Source organism: Ranitomeya imitator, chromosome 1 (genome assembly GCF_032444005.1).
Source record: "Ranitomeya imitator isolate aRanImi1 chromosome 1, aRanImi1.pri, whole genome shotgun sequence".
Classification (NCBI taxonomy): Eukaryota; Metazoa; Chordata; class Amphibia; order Anura; family Dendrobatidae; genus Ranitomeya; species Ranitomeya imitator.
In genome coordinates, this window is record NC_091282.1 from 1,167,476,639 (window position 1) to 1,167,485,594 (window position 8,956).

Genomic DNA, 8,956 nt, shown 5'->3' on the forward strand with positions numbered 1-8,956 from the left:
AAAATGGGAGATTAATATTGGCCTCTGGGCTTGTGTGCCAGTCCTGAGCGTGCCATCTCTCTCACAAATAGTGGGCCATAGAAAGCCTATTTATTTTTTTGGTTGATTTGGGTTCATAATTCTACCTGAAAAAATCAATCAATCAATCAGTGGGAGAAAAATATTGGCCTCAGGGCTTGTGTGCCACTCCTTACTCCTGTGTGTGCCATCTCTCACTCAGTGGGCCATAGAAAGCCTATTAATTTTTTTGCTTGATTTGGGTTCTAAATTCTACCTGAAAAAATCATTAAATCAATCAGTGGGAGATTAATATTGGCCTTTGGGCTTGTGTGCCAGTCCTAAGCGTGCCATCTCTCTCTCTCTCAGATAGTGGGCCATAGAAAGCCTATTTTTTAATTATTTTATTGGGTTTATAAATTTTCCCTGGAAAAAAAAAAAAGTGGGAGATTAATATTGGCCTCTGGGCTTGTGTGCCAGTCCTGAGCGTGCCATCTCTCTCACAAATAGTGGGCCATAGAAAGCCTATTTATTTTTTTGGTTGATTTGGGTTCATAATTCTACCTGAAAAAATCAATCAATCAATCAGTGGGAGATTAATATTGGCCTTTGGGCTTGTGTGCCAGTCCTAAGCGTGCCATCTCTCTCTCTCAGATAGTGGGCCATAGAAAGCCTATTTATTATTATTATTTTTATTGGGTTTATAAATTTTCCCTGGAAAAAAAAAAATGGGAGATTAATATTGGCCTCTGGGCTTGTGTGCCAGTCCTGAGCGTGCCATCTCTCTCACAAATAATGGGCCATAGAAAGCCTATTATTTTTTTTGCTTGATTTGGGTTCCAAAATCTACCAAAAAAAATAACTAAATCAATCAGTGGGAGATTAATATTGGCCTCTGGGCTTGTGTGCCACTCCTGACTCCTGTGTGCGTCATCTGTCACTCAGTGGGCCCTAGAAAGCCTATTTTTTGTTTTATTTGTTTTCTAAATTCTCCCTGAAACAATCATTTTATTTTCTTTGGTTTCTAAATTATTCCTGAAAAAAATCATTTTTTTTGTATTTTTTTTTCTCTCAAGTCTCCCTGAAAAAAAAAAAAAAAAAAAAAATCTGTGGGAGATTCATATTGCCCCTTCTGCTTGTGTGCCAGTCTTGACTCCTGGGTGTACCATCTCTCTCTCTCTCCCCAATTGTGGGCCATAGAAAGCCTATTAATTTTTTTGCTTGATTTGGGTTCCAAAATCTACCAAAAAAAATAACTAAATCAATCGGTGGGAGATTAATATTGGCCTCTGGGCTTGTGTGCCACTCCTGACTCCTGTGTGCGTCCTCTCTCACTCAGTGGGCCCTACAAAGCCTTTTTTTTTTTTTTTCCTAAATTCTCCCTGAAACAATCATTTCATTTCATTTGTTTTATAAATTCTTCTGTAAAAAATAATTTTTTTTTAATTTTTTTTTTTCTGAAGTCTCCCTTTTAAAAAAAACAAACACAAATCAGTGGGAGATAAATATTTACATTTGCGCTTCAGTGACAGTCCTGCGTGTGTGCCATCTCATTTGTTGCCAACAACAACAGAGTGTGTAACATTGTGGCTGATTTTCGTTGTGGTCTCACCCACCTGTAAAGGGGTAGCTAAATCATACTGAAGTTATAGCTCACCGTGTAAGTTGTGTGACAGCAACAAATACCGTTCGTTTGGTAACGTTTTTAAAACAATGAGGAAGTCTGGTGGAAGAGGTCGTGGCCGGGGGCGTTCATTGTCAGCTGGTAATGAGGGTAGTGGTAGTGGTGGAGCATCAGGTGGTCGTGGGAAAAAAAATATTGCACCTAAGTCTGGAGCTGTGGAGCCAGGTTCGTCGTCTGGCTACACAAGGCCTCGAAACCTCCCTTTTCTGGGAGTAGGAAAACCGCTTTTAAAGCCGGAGCATCAAGAGCAAGTTTTGGCTTATCTTGCTGACTCAGCCTCTAGCTCTTTTGCCTCCTCTCGTGAAACTGGTAAAAGTAAAAGCAGCGCGTCGTTAGTGGATGTTCACGGTCAGGGACAAGTCGCTTCCTTGTCCTCTTCAGCAAAAACAACAACAGAGAAGAATGCAGCAGGCGACACAACGGGTTACTCCATGGAGCTCTTTACACATACCGTCCCTGGCTTAGAAAGTGAAGCAGTTAACAGTCCATGCCCATTACAAGTTGAATCTGACATGGAGTGCACTGATGCACAGCCACAGCCAAACTACTATGCTGGTCCTTTGACTCAGACCACAACATTGCCCTCGCAGGGTGCTGATCAAGAATCAGACCCTGATGAGACTATGTTGCCCCATCACGAACGCTATACCACCGACCGACACGGTGACACAGACGAAGTTGCACTCGAGCTACAAGAAGAGGTAATAGATGACCCAGTTCTTGACCCCGATTGGCAGCCATTGGGGGAACAGGGTGCAGGCGGCAGCAGTTCTGAAGCGGAGGAGGAGGGGCCGCAGCAGGCATCAACATCGCAACAGGTTCCATCTGCCGGGCCCGTATCTTGGCCAAAACGCGTGGCAAAGTCAAAACCTGTTGGAGGACAGCGTGGCCATCCGGTTAAAGCTCAGTCTGCAATGCCTGAAAAGGTATCCGATGCTAGAAAGAGTGCAGTCTGGCATTTTTTTAAACAACATCCAATTGATCAGCACAAAGTAATCTGTCAAAAATGTTCAACTACCTTAAGCAGAGGGTAGAATCTGAAAAGTCTCAATACAAGTTGCATGCATAGACATTTAACCACCATGCATTTGCAAGCTTGGACTACCTACCAAACGTCCCTTAAGGTTGTAGCACCCTCGGCCAATGAAGCTACTCATCAACGCAACATCCCTTCCGGCAGTGTAGGGCCACCATTTTCTGCACCACCTGCAGTATCTGTGCAGGTTTCTTTGCCAGGCCAAAGCAGTCAGGGTCAGGGAATCTCCAGTTTCATAGTAGGAAACACTGCATCTAGGGCACCGGCGGCAACAATACCATCTCCCACCGTCTCTCAGTCTGCCATGTCCACCGGCACCCCCGCTAGTTCCACGATCTCCAGCTCTCCAGTCCAGCTCACCCTACATGAGACTATGGTTAGAAAAAGGAAGTACTTAAGGTACTGTCACACTAGACGATATCGCTAGCGATCCGTGACGTTGCAGCGTCCTCGCTAGCGATATCGTCCAGTGTGACAGGCAGCAGCGATCAGGCCCCTGCTGGGAGATCGCTGGTCGGGGAAGAAAGTCCAGAACTTTATTTCGTCGCTGGACTCCCCGTAGACATCGTTGAATCGGCGTGTGTGACACCGATTCAGCGATGTCTTTGCTGGTAACCAGGGTAAACATCAGGTAACTAAGTGCAGGGCCGCGCTTAGTAACCCGATGTTTACCCTGGTTTCCATCCTAAAAGTAAAAAAACAAACACTACATACTTACCTACCGCTGTCTGTCCTCCAGCGCTGTGCTCTGCTCTCCTCCTGCTCTGGCTGTGAGCGTCGGTCAGCCGGAAAGCAGAGCGGTGACGTCACCGCTCTGCTTTCTGGCTGCCCGGCGCTCACAGCCAGACCAGAGAAGCAGAGCGCCGAGGACAGACAGCGGTAGGTAAGTATGTAGCGTTTGCTTTTTTACTTTTTAGGATGGTAACCAGGGTAAACATCGGGTTACTAAGCGCGGCCCTGCGCTTAGTTACCCGATGTTTACCCTGGTTACCGGGGACCTCGGGATCGTTGGTCGCTGGAGAGCTGTCTGTGTGACAGCTCTCCAGCGACCAAACAGCGACGCTGCAGCGATCCGGATCGTTGTCGGTATCGCTGCAGCGTCGCTATGTGTGACGGTACCTTTAGCCTCGCATCCGCGTACACAGGGTTTGAACGCCCACATAGCTAGACTAATCTCGTTAGAGATGATGCCCTACCGGTTAGTTGAAAGCGAAGCTTTCAAAGACCTGATGGACTACGCTGTACCACGCTACGAGCTACCCAGTCGACACTTTTTTTCCAGAAAAGCCATCCCAGCCCTCCACCAGCATGTTAAAGAGCGCATCATCCATGCACTCAGGCAATCTGTGAGCACAAAGGTGCACCTGACAACAGATGCATGGACCAGTAGGCATGGCCAGGGACGTTAGGTGTCCATCACGGCACACTGGGTAAATGTGGTGGATTCAGGGTCCACAGGGGACAGCAAGTTTGGGACAGTTCTGCCTAGCCCACGGTCTAGGAAACAGTTGGCTGTAGCCGTTCGCACCCCCTCCTCCTCCTCCTCGTCCTCCTGCAGAAGCGAGAGCTCGTCCACAGACCACAGTCGCACAACCACTCCATCCGCAGCTGCCACTGTTGCACACCAGGTCTCCCATTATGGGGCAGCTACTGGCAAACGTCAGCAGGCTGTATTGGCTATGAAGTGTTTGGGCGACAACAGACACACCGCGGAAGTTCTGTCCGAGTTCTTGCAGCAAGAAACGCAGTCGTGGCTGGGCACTGTAGATCTTGAGGCAGGCAAGGTAGTGAATGATAACGGAAGGAATTTCATGGCTGCCATCTCCCTTTCCCAACTGAAACACATTCCTTGCCTGGCTCACACCTTAAACCTGGTGGTGCAGTGCTTCCTGAAAAGTTATCCGGGGTTATCCGACCTGCTCCTCAAAGTGCGTGGACTTTGCGCACATATCCGCCGTTCGCCTGTACACTCCAGCCGTATGCAGACCTATCAGCGTTCTTTGAACCTTCCCCAGCATCGCCTAATCATAGACGTTGTTACAAGGTGGAACTCAACACTGCACATGCTTCAGAGACTGTGCGAACAGAGGCGGGCTGTTATGTTTTTGTGGGAGGATACACATACACGGGCAGGCAGTAGGATGGCAGACATGGAGTTGTCAGGTGTGCAGTGGTCGAAGATTAAAGACATGTGTCAAGTCCTTCAGTGTTTTGAGGAATGCACACGGCTGGTTAGTGCAGACAATGCCATAATAAGCATGAGCATCCCCCTAATGTGTCTGCTGATGCAAAGTTTGACGCACATAAAGGATCAGGCGTCTGCACCAGAGGAAGAGGAAAGCCTTGATGACAGTCAGCCATTGTCTGGTCAGGGCAGTGTACAGGACGAGGTAGCGGGCGAAGAGGAGGTGGAGGATGAGGAGGATGATGGGGATGAGTATATTTTTAATGAGGAAGCTTTCCCGGGGTCATTGGAAATTGGTGGCGTGGCAAGGGCGGGTTCTGGTTTTTTGAGGGACACAAGTGACGTAGATTTGCCTGCAACTGCCCCTCAACCAAGCACAACCGCAGATTTGACAACTGGAACTTTGGCCCACATGGCGGATTATGCCTTGCGTATCCTCAAAAGGGACACACGCATTACAAAAATGATGAGCGATGACGATTACTGGTTGGCCTGCCTCCTTGATCCTCGCTATAAAGGCAAATTGCAAAATATTATGCCACATGAGAACTTGGAACTAATATTAGCAACAAAACAATCAACTCTTGTTGACCGTTTGCTTCTGGCATTCCCTGCACACAGCGCCCGTGATCGTTCTCACACGAGCTCCAGGGACCAGCAGACCAGAGGTGTTAGAGGGGCAGAAATCAGAAGTGGCGTTGGCCAGAGGGGTTTTCTGACCAGGTTGTGGAGTGATTTTGCTATGACCGCAGACAGGACAGGTACTGCAGCATCAATTCAAAGTGACAGGAGACAACATTTGTCCAGTATGGTTACAAACTATTTTTCATCCCTTATCGGCGTTCTCCCTCAACCGTCATTCCCATTTGATTACTGGGCATCCAAATTAGACACCTGGCCAGAATTGGCAGAATATGCATTGCAGGAGCTTTCTTGCCCGGCAGCTAGTGTCCTATCAGAAAGAGTATTCAGTGCTGCAGGTTCAATACTAACTGAAAAAAGGACTCGTCTGGCTACCCAAAATGTAGATGATCTAACCTTCATTAAAATGAACCACAACTGGATTTCGAAATCTTTTGCCCCACCTTGCCCGGCTGACACCTAACTTTCCTATGAAAAGGTCTTGCCTGTGGACTCTTCTGAATGACTTTTCCAATCTCGTAATTTTCTGCACCTGATTGTCCAGCATACGACATGTTTACTCCTAACAAAATGGCCAAACTCCCCACACGGGGCCGTGGTATCGCCACTTTGCGCCAGCACCCGTGAGAGTGCTGTTTGTCTGAAGAGGTGGGTGTGCCCGCTTTTGGTCGACGGCACTGCCACTGGGTCCCTCATAGTACAATAAAGTGTCTCTGGCGGTGGTGGTGCGCACCCAACGTCAGACACACCATTGTAATATGAGGGGCCCTGGGCCTGTACCGCCGGCCACAAGACAGTTCCCCCCCCCAGCTCAAACAGTGCTCTACCACTAGCAAAATTATCTCTCACAGCTTCACCAATGTTTAGTCTATGCGCTGACATCCTTCAATGCCTGGCACTGACAATACCATTGTTTTGACATTTTTGTTATGTTAGGCCTTCGAAGCCTGTCTGCGGTCCGTTCTTTCTACAACTACTACACTGACCAGGCCACTGCTGGCCGTGTTCCCCTGGAACCAATTTAAACTTGCCTACAGCCAGCCCAATTTTGTTATGTTAGGCCTTCTTAGCCTGTCTGCCGTCACTCCTTCCACTAGACTTCCACTGACCAGACCACTGTTGCCCGTGTACCCCTGGAACCAATTTTAAATTGCCAACAGCCAAATGTTATTATGTTAGGCCTTTGATGCCTGTCTGCCGTCACTCCTTCCACTAGACTTCCACTGACCAGACCACTGTTGCCCGTGTACCCCTGGAACCAATTTTAAATTGCCAACAGCCCAATGTTATGATGTTAGGCCTTTGATGCCTGTCTGCCGTCACTCCTTCCACTAGGCCTCCACTGACCTGTCTACTGCTGCCCGTGTTCCCATGGAACCAATTGTAAATTGCCTACAGCCAGCCCATTTTATTACGTTAGGCCTTCGAAGCCTGTCTGCGGTCCCTCCTTCCACTAGGCCTCCACTTACCTGTCTACTGCTGCCCGTGTTCCCCTGGAACCAATTTTAAATTGCCTACAGGCAGCCCAATTTATTATGTTAGGCCTTCGAAGCCTGTCTGCGGTCCCTCCTTCCACTAGGCCTCCACTTACCTGTCTACTGCTGCCCGTGTTCCCCTGGAACCAATTTTAAATTGCCTACAGCCAGCCCATTTTATTATGTTAGGCCTTCGAAGCCTGTCTGCGGTCCCTCCTTCCTCTAGGCCTCCACTGACCTGTCTACTGCTGCCCATGTTCCCCTGGAACCAATTTTAAATTGCCTACAGCCAGCCCATTTTATTATGTTAGGCCTTCGAAGCCTGTCTGCGGTCCCTCCTTCCTCTAGGCCTCCACTGACCTGTCTACTGCTGCCCATGTTCCCCTGGAACCAATTTTAAATTGCCTACAGCCAGCCCATTTTATTATGTTAGGCCTTCGAAGCCTGTCTGCGGTCCCTCCTTCCTCTAGGCCTCCACTGACCTGTCTACTGCTGCCCGTGTACCCCTTGAACCAACATCATAAAATAAAAAAAAAAAGTATTTTGCTTATAAAAAAGAAAATACTGGTGAGATATCAAATGCAGACATTTTAACATTAAAAACAAACACACAACTAAAATCTGGTACAGTACTAAAAATGGCCACCAGCTACAATTACTTTCTCCTGCAAGTAGTTAACTGAAAGGTTTTTTAAATTGAAAACACAGATATGGCATCCACCGAGTGTTGTCCTGTCGCGTCTTCTTTATATTATTGCCGAGAAGATGCAAAACAATGAAAATAATAAAATCATTAATTACCAAAATAATAGCGAAAGTCAACACCACATTGCAAATAAACATTCATTCCAAATAAAGAAGCAGGGCGCGTCCGAGGGTGAGTATATACCTAATAAGAATATAATCACCCTCGGACGCGCAATGCTTATTTCCAACAGCCTTCCTTCCTAAGAATCAGCCCTTCCGTGGTGTAGAGAGACGTTGTGTTACACTCCAAGGTGTTCCCCAGGTTGCCTTTCCTGAGCTTCGATCTTCCGGCTCTCGTTTAGTAGTTCTTGGAAACTACACTGCATTAGGCCTTCAAATTGGGTATGGGGTGTAGAGAGAGGGTGTGTTACACTCCAAGGTGTTCCCCAGGTTGCCTTTCCTGAGCTTCGATCTTCCGGCTCTCGTTTAGTAGTTGTTGGAAACTACGCTGCATTAGGCCTTCAAATTGGGTATGGGGTGTAGAGAAAGGGTGTGTTACACTCCAAGGTGTTCCCCAGGTTGCCTTTCCTGAGCTTCGATCTTCCGGCTCTCGTTTAGTAGTTCTTGGAAACTACACTGCATTAGGCCTTCAAATTGGGTATGGGGTGTAGAGAGAGGGTGTGTTACACTCCAAGGTGTTCCCCAGGTTGCCTTTCCTGAGCTTCGATCTTCATGCTCTCGTTTAGTAGTTGTCGGAAACTACGCTGCATTAGGCCTACAAATTGGGTATGGGGTGTAGAGAGAGGGTTTGTTACACTCCAAGGTGTTCCCCAGGTTGCCTTTCCTGAGCTTCGATCTTCCGGCTCTCGTTTAGTAGTTGTTGGAAACTACGCTGCATTAGGCCTTCAAATTGGGTATGGGGTGTAGAGAGATGGTGTGTTACACTCCAAGGTGTTCCCCAGGTTGCCTTTCCTGAGCTTCGATCTTCCGGCTCTCGTTTAGTAGTTCTTGGAAACTACACTGCATTAGGCCTTCAAATTGGGTATGGGGTGTAGAGAGAGGGTGTGTTACACTCCAAGGTGTTCCCCAGGTTGCCTTTCCTGAGCTTCGATATTCCGGCTCTCGTTTAGTAGTTGTTGGAAACTACACTGCATTAGGCCTACAAATTTGGTATGGGGGAAACATTGGCGCATCTGCAGTCCCTCCTTCCTCTAGGCCTCCACTGACCTGTCTACTGCTGCCCGTGTTCC